General features: G+C 41.9%; 1 pseudogene across 1 annotated transcript; it reads left to right on the top strand.

The window, feature by feature from the left end:
* Positions 1-343: 343 nt before the first annotated feature.
* LOC113424744 (general transcription factor II-I repeat domain-containing protein 2B-like) lies at positions 344-3,535 on the top strand (annotated as a pseudogene). The gene is made up of 3 exons (XR_015745962.1): positions 344-361; positions 1,632-3,348; positions 3,454-3,535. The product of XR_015745962.1 is annotated as a general transcription factor II-I repeat domain-containing protein 2B-like (transcript).
* Positions 3,536-16,361: the final 12,826 nt, after the last annotated feature.

Consider the following 16,361-nt stretch of genomic DNA (forward strand, 5'->3'; position numbering starts at 1 on the left):
TCCTGTGAGAGAAAGACCTGGCCAGTTAAGGTGTCTATGATAGTCCCCAAATGCAAGAGACGGTTTGATGGTACTAGGTGGCATTTGTCCAGGTTTATCGAGAACCCATGCTCTTGAAGGATCCTGATTGTCGACATCATATCCTCCATGCATCGTATATCCTGCACGTGGAAGGTCTTCTGGCCGCCTAGATGGTCTGAACGACCCTTCTGGGAAACTACTCCTGTTTCAGGAGCACACGCTCAAGTGCCAGATGATCAACCAAAACTAGGAAGAGGATGCTATCAAGATGTTGTCCAAATAGCATAGGATCCTTATGGGTAAGGATCTGAGGTATGCCGCTATGGCCGGCAGGAGCTTGGTAAAAGTCCATGGGGCTGATGACAGGCCGAACGGGAGAGCCCTATATTGAAAATGGTGGCCACCATAGCAAAACCTCAGGAACTGACGGTGGTTGGGTCTATGGGCACATGGAGGTAGGCCTCTGTCAGGTCTACCGAAGCCAAAAAAGTCTCCCTCCTGCAGGCCCTGTAGGATAGAGTGGAGGGAGTGCACCTTGAATTTTTGGTAGATTAGATGTCTGTTGAGCCCTTTCAAGTTGAGGATTGCTCGCCACCCCCACCCCCAGCCTTTGGAATCACAAACCAAATTGAATAGAACCTCTGTCTCTCCTGGTCTCCAGGAACCGGCTGGATGACCCAAACGTCCAGCAGATGGTGGATCACTGATTCCATGAGATCTGTCTTTGAGGGGTCCCTTGAGATGGGGCAGCACACAAAGGCACTGGTGGTGGAGGAAATGAACTCCTGAGAGAGGCCTGACCATAAAGTTGTCAGGATCAAGCGTCCATCGTAATCTGTTCCCACCTCTGCCAGAACAGTCCCAGACGGCCCCCCTGTGGGAGAGGAGGCTTGGGTGTCACTTGTTGCATCTAAAAGGTCTGTTGGAACCCCAAAAGGAACTTCTGTCATCTTGCCTCTGATGCCCTCTGGCGGCAAAGGCCGGTCTATTGGCCTGAAATGAGGATCTCTGGAAGAAAGGCCTACTTTGACAGGGAAAGCTTGCTCCAGCTTCCCCCTGTTTAAAGGAGGGCTTTCTGTAGTAGGGTAGAGACCTGTAATCAAGACGCCTCCCCTGGGAGGGGTTGATCTTTCACTTGTCCCTGGTTTCCATCAAAAAAAGGGATCCAGGGCCTTTCCAAAAAGCCTCTCTCCCTTGAAGGGAGAAAACGCCAGCTTCCATTTGTTTCTGGCATCCATCTGCCAATTTCTTAGCCAGATGAGCCTATGTGCTGTTACAGATGAGGCCATGGCTCTGGAAGAAGTTTTGGCTGATATGAGGGTGGCATTAGCTGTCTATTGAGCTGCGGCTATTATCTTATTTAAGTCCTGATGCACCCTGAGGTCCTCAGGTGGGATTCTACCCTGCAGCTGCCGCAGTCACCCATTAAATAAGGTAGACTCAGACCCACTGGGGTGAGTGTACCCCCCCAGGGGACTCCCACTGCTTTTTAATCACATTCATAAACGTCTGGGGCACAGGTACAGCGATGCTTTCTCGGTGAATAGGTAATCTTCCTGATCCTCCCCCTCTGGGGGAAGATCCCGGATGACCTTGTCCCTTTTTTTAAGATGAGCCGTGCTCTTAGCCTTAACCAGCAGAGTCTTGGAGAGAGCCAGCTGGAAAAAGTCTTTAAAGGAGGGGGGGGATCTGCTACCTCCGACTCCAAAGTTAGCCTTTCAGAAAAACGACAGATTGTCAAAGAATTAAAAAGCAAACTACAATTGCAGCAGAATGTGTTCACGAAAGCCACAACCAAAAACACTGCGGCAGTGAAAGCTAGCTTCATCGTTGCAGAAGAAATCACCCGAGCTTCAAAGTGTTTTTCAGAGGGTGTGTTTCTGAAGCAGTGCATGCTGAAGGTCTGTGATCAGGTGTGCCCCGACCAGATACAGACTTTTAAAAATGTCAGTTTATCAAGGAACACCTTGTGGACTGAGTTACAGAACTAGCAGGAAACCTGTTGACACAGCTGGCCCAAGAGACACGCAGCTACATAGCTTTTTCATTAGCTCTTGATGAATGCACAGACAACACAGATACAGCACATCTATCCATTTTTATTTGAGGCGTGACTGTCACTGAGGAGCTGTTGGATGTAGGTGCCATGTATGGGACCACAATGGGACAGGACATTTTTGATATGGTGGAGAAGTCCATGAGTAAAAATGCATTGCCTTGGGAAAAGTTGGTGGGATTAACTACAGACGGTGCACCCGCAATGTGTGGAGGAAAAGCGGGCTTGGTTGGACTAATAAAAGACAAAATGCTGAAAAGTAATTGTCAGACGCCTCTGGTAACATATCATTGCATCATTCATCAAGAAACGTTGTGTGGGAAGGTGCTGGGGATGAATCATGTAGTGACCACGGTCATGAAAACTGTGAACTTCATTTGAGCGCGTGGCCTGAATCACCGTCAGTTCCAGCTGTTCTTGCAGGAGATGGGCTCAGAGCATGGAGACGTGCCGTACCATACAGAAGTACACTGGCTGAGTAGGAGTAAAGTCCTCAAACGATTTTTTGAACTTAGGGAAGATATTGCTGTTTTCATGCTAAGTAAAGGAAAATTCGTGTCTGAACTGTCAGATCCCAACTGACTGTGTGACTTTGCTATGTTATGTGACATAACCGAGCATCTCGCCCAACTGAATCAGAAGCCGCAGGGACATAGACAAGTCATTACGCAGATGTCCGACATGATCACAGCTTTCCAGCGTAAACTTGATCTGTGGATGTGCCAAGTCAAACAGGACAATCTTGCTCACTTTCCTGTTTGTCAAAGCATTTCAGCCTCATTTCCTAGTGTTTTTTCATGTGCTCAGTTGTCTACCAAAGTGAGCTGATTAATAAATGAGTTTGATCGGCACTTCTCTGACTTTAAAGCGCAGCACTCAGACTTTGCCATCTTTGCCGATCCTTTCACCACCGACGTCTGCACTGCACCCCAGCACCTTCAGATGGAGTTAATCGAGCTTCAAAGCAATCGTAGCCTGAAAGCAAAGTTCAAGGATGTTGTGATCCAGGACTTTTACCGTAAAATACCCCCTGGTTCAATGCCACAGCTTCGACGTCATGCAGCCCGTGTTCTGTTTATGTTTGGGAGCACCTATCTGTGCGAACAGATGTTTTCAATAATGAATCTAAACAAAAACAAGCATAGATCACGTATCACTGATGAGAACCTCCACGCTGTTCTACGGATTGCTTCAGCACAAAACCTAAAACCAGACATTGACACACTGGCTACGGAAAAACGGTGTCAAAGATCCAGCCAGAAAATGCATAAGTAAGCATTTTTAAAAACCTAATTAATATATAATAAAATGTATTTCAATCAAGAATAGTTAAACTGTGCAATTTAATGATTGTGCTGACATTTTGTCATTTTTAGAACATGATCAATGGATTATGATGGAGGAGAGGGGATCCACTCTGTGTGTTCCAGGACAGTCAGCATCTTCTCATGAACTTCATCTAAAAATTTGAGACAATATAGTTGTGAATTGAGACAACCCTGATTTTGTTATTTTGAGTTATTTACAAATATAACTTTATATGTGTAGTAATACATTTAGTGTTTATAGGTTTATATGTTTATGCAGACAAATCTGCAAGGCTGTATGCAGCCATTTGTTTTTGTGAAACGCTACATCTGTCACATATGTTCTTAACAGCTCACAATTTTTGGTTGTACTTATTCTGTTATTCTGCCCCTCCTAGCTGTGACAAAAAGGATTTGAACAAAGTTATTATCATAACTGATGTTGGATGATGTTTTTCTATTATTATTCACTTGGATAGATTGATCATTGATTGATGGAGTAATGTGGGTTTCTTAACTTGACAAAGTAATTTATTTATGTTATATTAAAGAGCTACTAGCAACCTTTTTTTTACCTTTATGCAAATGCATATGTAATATTTGTGATTTGAATAAATAATAAATTCAGAGTTAATTAACATTTAGGAGTAGTTACATTTGATTACATTTATACTGTCATACAGTTACATGTGGCCCCTTGAGGACAACCATTACTCTGATGTGGCCCTCGGTGAAAATGAGTTTGATACCCCTGCACTATAGGGTAAAGGTGGCTTTTTTATTTTCAGGCATAGGTCTGGTTCTGCTGGAGGCTTGGCTTCCAGATGCAGCAATCAAAAATCCTTGTGGTGGCTCAGAATTATTATGAGTGGCTTTTGCCTTGATTTGGAGGATTCCCTGCAAATCCTGAGTACTTGAGTCACCGGGATACCAGGCAGTCAAATATTGTCTATCTGCCAATTGGTTTTGCTGCCTGCCATCTTGTGGGAGCAGAGGAGAGATGGCCCTGTTTTCAGCCATCTTGGAGTCTCTCACCGCCTTATCAAACTCCTTATCTAGGGCTTTTTGTCTATGCCTGGCCTGCCTATCCTCTGCCCTAGAGGGTCTTTTAGGGGCTAGGGTCCAAGCTCTGATCCTAGCTGCTGTCTCCAGCCCAGTAGACCTGGACTTAGTTGATCCCTTGCAGCTCTCTCCCTACTCTGCTGAGGAGCTGACAATTCTTGGCCAGCTCCCCTGGCAGCCATTTTGAGCCCGCCAAAAATAATTGTCACTGACAGGGAGAGAGAAAAGGAAAAAGGGGGGCAAAAGAAAAATAAAAACAACATTTATTTGATCTAAAGCTATCTGCTTTGATCACAGCAGCTGTCCACCACTTCAGGAGGCTAGTGTGACCCAGAAGTGGTGAGCTCAGCACAGCTCTGCAATTTAAGGCAAGAGTCAAAGCAAAAAGGAAAAAAAATGGCTGAGTCTTTAAAATTGCTACAAGCCTGACAGATCAGAGGCTTGCAAGCCAGTGCTGGCTGCACCGCAATCAATTTGGCAGTCTCAAGAGTCTCACAACTGCCACGGTGCCCTGGTGACTGGACAGGGGGTCAGGATTCAATCCAGATAGCCAGTACCCCCCAAAGGACAATCCTGGAGACGAACTGCAGAATTGTCCAGAAACATCTGAAATAGCCGCCAATGCCGAAAAGGGGCAGAAGCACCTCGCAGTTTTCGTGGCTAGCACAGATCAATAAGAACGGACCGGGAGAAAGTGAGTTGAATAAGACACTGACTCCCCGCCCCAGCCCAGGCCACACGGGCTCTCAGGGGCACCTCCAACCAAATTTACAAATACAATTCAAAAAACCAGTCTATCAGCAAATAATTTTTTTAAAAGGCAATCAAAAAAATGCGAAAAACAAAAGTGCTAATTGGCACTGTCAAACCTGCTCTAAGCCTCTTGAAGAAAAGAAAAAATTCAATCCAGGGGGTGAAGATTCTTCTACAATCTGAACTATTCAGAGCCCTTAAAGGGTGGTCTGAACACGCTGAGACCGAGTGAAGAACTGGGGACTGTTACCAGGGGGTGTGTCCTCAGTTTTTCAACTCGGTCTGCAGAGCTATAAGTCTAGAGACTACTGGATTCTCCCTTCGGCTCAGTGGAGAATCTTATAAATATTTGTGCAGTGGTACAGTTTCATTTGGAATGCAGATGGATTTAACACATATTTTATATATTTCGGAATCTTGAAATGCCAAATAATCTATGCTTTATCTTCATTTATTCTAAAGGTTTGTATTGGAGGATTGGTCTCCATCAATTGAAATTATGAAAGACATTCAGAAAAGTGGTCCATTTTACTTACTGTAAGCTATGTATTTAATTGTGTTTAGATGTTTTTCAATTAAATTGCAAGACATGTTTAAAATCTTTAATACAAATAATTGCATTTTTTTTTTCAATAAGTAAGTTCAGCAGTTGCAAAATTCCAAGCAGGCTTGAACAGTCTATTCATTTATTTCATTGCAGCTCCAAAATGATCTGGCAAGCATCCCTCCTCTCCAGTTTTATTATTAAAAATGCAAAGAATTTTTGCTACACTTATTTGCTCTTTGGTCATTAAGAGGCTGCAAGCCTTAGAATTGTATCTGGCACAAGGCCTGGCATATTTATTGTTACTTATAAATTAGACACTTGTGTAGGAATGCAATTTTTATGTAGGCTTCGCCTAAATGACCCTAATAATAGATGACCAAATAGGGGTGTTATAGGCTTGCTAAATAATTATACTGCACCACAGCTCCTAGTGAAACTAACAATAAGGGAGAAAGCTGCTAACAAATCACACTAAAAACAGCACCTTGTCAAAACTTTCCACAAACAAAAGCATATAAAAATGACAAATGTGAAATCAGGAAACCATAATTGATGATGCACTGCTGGAAGCCTAAAAATATACTCTTTCTTTGTGTATTATATTACAGAACTAATTTTGGTTTGATGTACATGAATTATAAAGGTTTCTGGACTTATGGTAGCAGCCTTTAAGTATCTTTTTTTCTCTATTTAATCAAACACTTTTGACTATACACTATGTAATGGAAACAGAGCATGTTTCATCACTAAAGACAGATATTTCCTGCTAATTCTCAATAAATTCACAATCCTTATGAGAGCTACAAAGTCTATATTTATGTTAAATAAGGTAAAGAGCAGAAATGCTAATTCCAAATGCATTATCCCAATTTATTATTTATCACATTTTATATTATATCACATTATTTGTTAAAGCCTCAAATCTAATCCTAAAAGGTTATATTTCTTTTTTTTGTATCTTATAAAAAATAAAAGTACCCTAACACCAATACTGAATTAGTATAAAGCCAAACAGAAGAGTGTAATACAAAGAATACTTCCGTAGATCTGAAAAAATGTGTTTAATGCTAAAAACGAGGAACATTTTAAAGATATCACCACCATCTTATTAATATCCATCTTAGTTCAGAAAACAGATGAGGATGCACATTTATGGTTTATAAAATATCGGTTGGCTTTCATAGAGATATAATTGCAATTGTCCAATCTGCTGAAATAAAAGAATCTACCTTCTTGTTCCTGAGCAGTAAATTTAATTGCTAATTTGGGACAATAAGCTTAGCGTTGAGAAAGTGACCATTTTTACCTATAAAGAAGAATTTTCTGGTTTCTGAGAAAATACACTTCTTCTCCAACATTATATCTGATCAGCTGCTAATCAGAGATATTTAGTATTTATTTGATTTGTCAATCGCTTACAAGGTATAAGTATAAGAATGAACATAGTTTTGAATACATGAGATAGATATTTATAAGAAAAATAAAAAGAAACAATAGGACAGGGATGGTAGGCACGATTGGTGCGCTTATGCACATCCCCTAATATGATATGATCAAGCTCTGCACGGAGATTAAGTCCCTCCAAGAGAAAGAGCATGGCCAAGGCAGAGGAAAAAAAATGGGACATTGGTAAAATTACCTGTGAACTTCTTTTCTCATTGGACTGCGAGAGAGTCTAGTGTGGGCAATCCACATCTCCTCATCACATGACTGAGCCTGCCAAATCATTGATCTTGCCATCATTGCTATGGATACCCCAGCTTTCGGTGAAGGATTTTTGACAGGCGTTTTCATGTTCTGAAAAATATTAAAACATCCTTCTCCCTCCCTGCCAGATCTCCTCAGGGTGGGCCTAGACATTCTTGAAGTCCAACGAGAAAGGATGTTCACAGGTGATTATACCAACGTCCCTTCTCCGTTAGACTGCTACGAGAGTCTAGTGTGAGACTTATCAAAGCCGGCTCCAAGGGTTAGGTCTGGTTCTCATCCGCCCACTCCAATACAACTCGTCGGAGCACCCGTCTGCCAAAAGCCGCATCCGCAGAAGTGAAACAGTCCAGACAGTAAAGACAGATAAACGGGGAAGGAGATGACCAGGTGGCAGCCTGGCAAATCTCCTTAATAGATGCTTGAGTAGCCCAAGCTGCTGTTGTGGCTGCACTCCTTGTGGAGTGAGCCATTAGTCTACTGGACACAGGGAGACCCCAAATCTCGTAAGCCAATGCTATGCAGGATCGAATCCACCTGCCCATAATAGAAGGGAAAATCTTGTTTCCTAACGAAGCCAGTTGAAAGGAAATAAAGAGAGATTCCATCTTTCAGAATGAAGAAGTCCTTTTAACATAAATCTTCAGTGCCCTGCAAACATCCAGAGCATGTCATTTCTTCTCCAGTTCATGCATCGGATTAGGACAAAAATCTGGTAATACCAATTCCTGCGCTCTGCGGAACAAAGAGCTAACCTTTGGAACAAAAGTGGGATCTAGTCTCAAAACCACCCTGTTATGATGAAAGATGCAAAGATCTGCCCTAACAGAGAGCGCTGCTAGTTCCGAAACCCTTCTAGCCCGTCGGCCACCAAGAAGGCTACTTATTAAGTCATGAAACACAGGCCAATGGTTTTTAGTGGCTCAAAGGGAGCTCCTCTAAAAGTCCACAGGACTTTGGACAGGTCCCACATAGGGTACCTTTGGACTACCAGAGGATGTAGATTCGATGCCCCTCTGAGAAATCTGCGGACTAAAGGATGGTGAGCAATAGATTCCAATGACCCCATGGATAAGACAGAAGAGAACGCTGCTACCTGTCTGCGAAGAGTATTAGGTGACAGCCCTTTGTACAACTCGTCCTGCAGAAATTCAAGAATGTCCCCAATAGCCAAACGACTAGTCTTATTGCACCAAGTGCAAAAGGTCTTCCAAGTTGCATATAAACGTGGTTGGTAGAAGCCTTTCTAGATGCCTGTATAGTATCTTTGACTCTAACAGAGAAACTGTCCTCACTTAACAATCCTCGCTCAACCTCCATACGGTTAACTGAAGCCATTGGGGCTCTGGATGCAGTAGAGCTCCCTGGCTGAGAGAAATTTTGGATGGAGGAATCTTCCATGGGGGAATCACTGATAGGTTCACCAGATCCACGAACCAGGGACATCTGAGCCAATGAGCGGCCAGGAGTAAAACCTCCACCCTATCTGCCAATAATTTCTTGATTACAGGCGGAATGAGAGGAAGTGGTGGAAAGGCATACATTAGACCTTCTGGCCATTGTCACCGAAGAGCATTGATCCCCTCTGCCCCCGATGTGTAGAACCTGGTGAAATACCTGGGAAGTTGAACATTGTCTGGGGAAGCAAAAAGGTCCATGACTGGGGATGGAGACACCATTCGGACTGATCTATCTTGGCCCTGCTCAGCCAATCTGCTGATACATTGTCAACCCCCAAAATGTGCTCCGTCCTCAGAGATAGAAGGTGTCTCTCTGCCCAAAGGCTTCCTGCATAAGGGCCCTGGACCTGGTTCCCCCTTGACAGTTGATGTGTGCCTTAGCTGCCACATTGTCCATCATTATAAGTACATGGTTCCCAACTACACTGCCCCGAAACTATTTGAGGGCCAAATTGATAGCCCTGAGTTCCAGCCAATTGATGAAGTCCATGCTCTCCAGCTGAGACCACTGCCCCCAAGCCATCTCCGACTGAAGATGAGCTCCCCAGCCATATAGGCTGGTATCTGTGGTGATAACCACTCAGCCGGGCTCCTTGAAGAGCTGATCCACTGTGATGCTTGGAGACAGCCACCACCAGAAAGACCTGAGAATTGCTCAGGGAACCCACACCCTGACAGCCGAATGGCTCTTGCCTGCCCGTTGGTCGGGAAGGAGGAACCATTGTAGCGAACATGCATGAAGTCTCGCTCATGGGACAATGGAAATGCACGATATCATCTTGCTCAAAAGTTGAGATAAAAAAGACAAAGGTACAGTTTGACATTGTCTGATCTGCTTGGCCAGCAACTGCAAGCTCTGCTGACGATCTGGAGATAGGAAGACCTCACAGGCCATCGTGTCTATTACTGCTCCCAACTGTAGAAGATGGTTGGTTGGTTCCAGATTACTCTTCTTGATGTTTATCGAGATCCCATGCGACTGCACACCTGCAAGGTAATTCAGAGATCTCTTCTGGCAGTGAGTTCTGAGGACAATTGAATTAAAACATTGTCCAAATAACATTGAACTCTCACTGGCAGGGCTCACAAAGAAGCCGCCAGAGCCACCAGTATCTTGGTGAACACCCTGGGGGCCAAAGAAAGTCCAAAGGGTAAGCCCCATATTGATATTGTCTTCTATCATAACAAAAATGGAGAAATTTACGATGAAATGTTCAAACTAGCACATGGAGGTAAGCCTCCGTCAAGTCAGTGGAAGTGAGGAAGTCACCATCCTGAATGCTCTCTAAGATAGTTTGGAGTGACTGCATTTTAAAACGCCAGTAAAGGATATAGCTATTCAGACGTTTGGGGTCTAAGATAGCCCTCCAACCCCCCGAGGCCTTTGGGATGACAAACAACTGGGAAAAGAATCCCTGCCCTTGCTGATCCTCTGGAACCACCTGGATAGCATGAATATCAAGTCAGTGTTGAATGGCAGATTCCATGAGGACCCTTCTAGCCTTGTCCCTAGAGATGGGATAGCTAACAAAAAATCTCGAAGGGAAGGAAAGAAACCTGAGGTAAAGTCCTGACCTCACAGTCTGCAAAACCCAGACGTCAGATGTTGTATTCTCCCATTGAGCAGCAAAGAAAGACAAGCAGCAACCAATGGGGGAGTCAGAAATGCAGTTACTTGGAATGCCGGGCCAAACAACCTCCTCCTCTTTGAAAGTGAGGGAGGAAATTGTCTACCTGACCATTCCTGGTTTGGTCTGGCTGAGCTTGGAGCATGCGAATCTGGAACCCAAGTCTTGCCTGAAGGACAACGGCTGGTAATATAATGCTGGTGTTGTTTCAGATCTCTTGAATGTCAAAGAAAGCATCTTTTGTTTGTCCCACGTCTCTACTAAATAAGGTTCCAATGCATCTCCAAAAAGCTTGTCCCTTTTTAAAGGGCTGAAGCCATCTTCCATTTCCTCTGGGCGTCTGTTAGCCAGTTGTGGAGCCATAAAAGCCTCCGTGCAGTGACAGAGGTAGACATGGCCTTAGAGGCAAATTTAGCCGAATCAAGAATAGCATCAGTGGTGAACTCCGTGGTGGTTATAATTTTGCTCAGATCCTGATGCATCCTGATGTTAGATGGTGGCACTTGCTCCTGCAATTGTTTTAACCAACAGAGTAACACCCATGTGAAAAAAGATGCTGCTGTAGAAGCATGGACTGCCCATGCCGAAGCCTGGTGGGACCTTTGCAGGATATTTTTTGAGCGTTTATCCTCCCCCTTCAACGCATCCTTTGGTTCCGTGAGGGTTGTTGAGGTATTCCCCATTAGGAGGATGAGTGCACTCAGGGAAACGTAGTGAGAGTGGTGTTGAATAACACACAACCAGCATACAGATACACTGAATAATAAAATGTAGGTTTTACTTCTAGTAAAAGAGTAAACAAAGTCCAACAAACAGTCCAAATCATACACAGTTAAAGCAGTTAGTATCAGTCCAGGGATAATCCAAAAATGAAGTCAAATATCATAAACAAAGTTCAGTAAACAGAGTTTGCTCACAACAATCCAAGCAGAACGACGATCAGGCAATATGGCAAAACAGGAAATGCAAGGAGAGAACAAACCAGGTTTCTGGCTCCATCTTATGGCTGTTGGAGGAACCTCAGCCAATCACAATTACAACATTCTCTTAAAGATACAACAGTATTAAATGACTATCCTGGTTTATATATTGCCAACCCAACTGTTAGGTGACTATCATTCCTAACATTCTCCCCTTTGAGTAGGACAATATATAAAACCTTACATTTTAAGTCCATATTCCTCACAGCAAGTTATGTTTTACACCTTGGGCTTTTGTAAAATGATCTGCAATGTTATTCTCTGACATGCAGTACTCCAGTATAATCATTTTACTTTGAACACATTGTCTCACATTCAGATATCGTAGGTCGGTGTGTTTTGATCTTGTCTTTACGGCGAGATTGGATGCCATCTGAATTGCTGATTGGTTGTCTTCATATACAACAATAGGTTCCTTTACATTAATTCCCGTATCTATCATTAGTTGTTTATAACATACTAAGTCTGTACATAATAGAAACAACATGAGAATTCAGCCTCCATTGTTGATAAGCTTAGATGTTTTTGTCGAATAGACCACCATCAATTAACACCTTTCCTAATAATACTACAGTACCTGACATTGATTTACGGATAGGTACGTCTACAGCAAAACTTGCATCGGCATATGCAGTTAAACTTTGTTCATCTTTAGGCTCCAAATATAATGCATAATGCATCGTTTGTTTAAGATACCTCAACACATGCTTAGCAGCTTGCCAGTGCCTTTCAGTAAGCTCAGCGATAAACCTGGCTAATTGGTTAACACTATATGTTATATCTGGCCTTGACCAATTACTAAGATAAGCTACCAATTAAAGATTGATAAATGTCTTTATCAAAAACAGGACTTTGCACATCATTCTGGCTAAACTCCTGGGTCATTGGCGTCTTCCATTTTAAAGTTCTTCAGTAACTGGTTAATTTTATCTACCTGTGAGATTTTGTAGCCTCCCTTAGTTTTATCTATTTTTAAACCAAGATACTGTTTAATCTCACCTAAATATTTTATTTTAAATTTCTTCTCTAACAGTGAGATCTCAGTAGCTTCTTGCTCAATTTTTGTGATTAATGCTATGTCATCAGTGAATAATAGCAACAATGAAACTATACCATCACTTTCTTTTTTAAATAAACATGAATCAGCCATGCCAGCTACAAAACCTATCTTTGTTAATTTCTTACTATGCACTGGTTCCATTCATATCCTGATTGCTTCAAACCATAAAGACTCTTTTTTAATCTCCAGCAATCAGTTTTGTTATCAGTTTTTATCCCCAAAGGCTTCTTTAAATATATAGTATGTTGCAACAGTGCATGAGGTTATGCTGTCCCAACATCCAAATGGTTTATTGTGTATTCTTAGCTGCCCACACTAATGCTGCTCGTAATGTGGTAGTCTTCAGACTAGGTGCAAACACCTCATCATAGTCATTGACTGACTGATCGAACCCTTGTGCTACTAACCTGGCTTTATGGGTAACAGTCCCACCCACACCTGTCTTAATTTTATAAATCCACTTACACCCTATGCTCACCTGTTGGTAACCTGACATTTTCATATACCTCCAACCTTTGTAAAGATTTCAGTTCCTTATCCATTGCTTCCTGCCAAGCAGCCTGATCCTTAGCAGGATACAGTTTCAGTTCATTATAATTACTAGGAACCATATTTACTTGGCATACTACACTAGCCTGATATCTATCAGGTGGTCATGTTATACGGGTTGAACGTCTAGGTAACTCAGGGCTTACTGGTGGACTCTCCTGTTCCACCTGCTCCTGTTCTTCTAACTCCTTCTGTGCCTGTTCTTTCTCTTCAATGGCTATTGATGGTTTAACTATCTCATCATTAGGGACTACTTGGGTGTCGATAACAACATCATTGTTAGATTCCTGTTCTAGTTTATGCCATCCAACGTGCTCAAGAAATTTAGCACTAGCGCTACAGTAAATATTAGCTGTGCCTCGATCCCAAAATCTAAACGATCTATGGTTGACCTCATAACCTATGAAAAATAATTTCCTAGCTCTATGTTGACCTTTAAGTTTTACTTATGAGGGAATATGCACCTATGCTGGAGCTCCAAATGTGTGTAGATAACTTAAATTTGGTTTTCTGCCATGCCAACGAGTGAATGGCAATTCACCAGTTGTTGTGTTCACCACATTGTTTAACACATGGTTGCTACACATTATGGCCTTACCCCACAGTGTTTCAGGCAAACCTGAATCAGATAACATAATGCGAGACATGGCTTGTAACGTTTGCCCTCTTCGTTCTATAAATGAGTTATGTTGTGGCCTGTAAGATGCAGAACGCTTATGCTCGATACCAGCCAATTTTAACATAGTTTGAAATCTATTGTTAATAAATTCAGTCCCGTTATCAGTAACTACAGTAATTACCTTATGTTTCATTTTTCTTTCTGCAAACCTTAGCCAATTAAAGAAATGTTGTTTTGTTTTTTCATTAAATAACAGAAACCATACCAAGAGTAATGGTCCATTATACTCAAAATATAGCAGGCACCTCCCAAACTGGGTTTCTTAGGACCAATTATGTCAGCAAACACAACCTCTAATGTATATATTCGTCATGTGGCTTAACATTGTTATAAACCGAGTTAGCCATCTGCAACTGGTCATCATGTATCACATATAAATCATTCTCTAAATTAGAAGTAACACTTTTACCCTCTTTCTCTATTATACAGTTATCTCCCCTAAAGGTTACTACATAACCAATATTAGCTAAAGCCCTTACTGATAACAAATTAAATTTCAATTTAGGTACTTATAACATTGATAAATGCTCATTTATACATGAACAATATGCAGTACCTTCACCAGATGCTTTCATCTTCCATTCATTTGCCAATGACACATGTTGCTTACTTGTGGATATCTTTACAAACCTCTCTCTATTTCTAGTAATGCACTGCGATGCTCCACTATCAACCACCCACAAATCATGGTTTACAATTAAATTGCTAGACATAGCTAAATTAACATTCTTCTTAGCCTTCTGGTGATTACCAGTATTCTGTCATTTTCTCTTCTTACAGAATCTAGCTATATGTCCCTTAGCCCCACAAGAAAAACATTTCCTAACAGTATAGGCAGTTGAAGACAAATCCTCTTCTTGTGATTGTTTTTCTCTCAGTTGGTCTCTTTCCTGCCTTCTTCTTGCCTCTTCTAATAATCGTCTGGTTATGTTAGTCAATGTCAGTTCATTTCTGGTCAGGACTTCCAGTGAAGATACATAATCATCATAACTCATCCAATGAGGAAAGAATGATGTAAACCTGATGCAGCACTGAAAAAATCAGTTCCTCTTCATGTAGCTCTTGAAAAGTTATTTTCATAAAGTTCAAATGAGCTAACGTATCTCCACCTTTCAGAAGTGCTCCAAACAGTTTATGTGTAAGATGTATGTGTGCACCTACACTATCATAAACATAAATCCTCTTCAAATTCTCCCAACACCTAGCAGCAGACTCTTCTCTACAAATATGGACTAGCTGCTGGTCACTCAGTGTTAGTCCAAGTGTTAGATCATTCGTTGTTCCGTTTAAAGTCAGCTAACTTTTTGGCATCGTCGTCATTATTTGGATCCCAAGCATTTACATCCGGTGGATTCTGAACTGCAGCCCATAACCCTTCCCTACGCAGAAGTAGACTGCACTTTAAAGACCAGGAACCATAGTTTGTTCCATCCAACCAGGTTATCAGTGATAGACTTGTTGACAGGTCTTGTGCCATCTTTACCAGGACAGTAACCCACAATTAAACAGTAAACAGCTGTCTGTATACGGTACTGTGTATTCACACTAACTCTCAGTTATCTGAGCCTGGTATGGCCTGGGCCGATAACCAGTGTTGCGGTATTCCCCGTTAGGAGAATGAGGGCACTCAGGGAAACGTAGTGAGAGTGGTGTTGAATAACACACAACCAGCATACAGATACACTGAATAGTGAAATGTAGGTTTTACTTCCAGTAAAAGGGTAAACAAAGTCCAACAAACAGTCCAAATCATACATGGTTAAAGCAGTTAGTATCAGTCCAGGGATAATCCAAAAACGAAGTCAAGTATCATAAACAAAATTCAGTAAACGGAGTTTGCTAACAGTTGCAAGACTCACAGCAATCCAAGCAGAACGACGATCAGGCAATATGGCAAAACAGGAAATGCAAGGAGAGAACAAACCAGGTTTCTGGCTCCATCTTATGGCCATTGGAGGAACCTCAGCCAATCACAATTACAACATTCTCTTAAAGATACAACAGTATTAAATGACTATCCTGGTTTATATATTGCCAACCCAACTGTTAGGTGACTATCATTCCTAACAGGGGTCCCTGAGGAAGATGCAGAACTAACTACTGGTGGATCCACTGAGGGAAGATGCAAAGCCTTGGCCCAATCCGGACTTACATTATAGAATTTTTTTCTCTGAGAAGGATGGGTTAAGGCCAGTGCCTGGAGAAGTGCATTGCTTCACCACTACATCCAGGAATAGTCTAGGTCAGGGGTGTCAAACTCAAATTCATCGGGGGCCGCATCAGCAGTTTGGTCCCCATCAAAGGGCCGGTTGTATCTGTAGGTCTATGTGTCCACTCTTTATTATCATAAATTAATGTCACTGCATTCAATTATTACTGTTTTTTGTAATAATGTAAGTAATAACTAGCTCTGAAAGCAGAAACATAGTCAGAATAATGACAAGTAGATATTCAAATATACAATTATTGTACAATGTATTGAAAAATGTTTTTTGGTAACAAACATTATTTTTTTTTAAACATACAAATATTGCCAAACACTGTTTATTAAA

Source organism: Notechis scutatus, chromosome Z (assembly GCF_049901735.1).
Source record: "Notechis scutatus isolate UNSWTSFEM ecotype Mainland chromosome Z, rNotScu1.2, whole genome shotgun sequence".
In the NCBI taxonomy this organism is placed as follows: Eukaryota; Metazoa; Chordata; class Lepidosauria; order Squamata; family Elapidae; genus Notechis; species Notechis scutatus.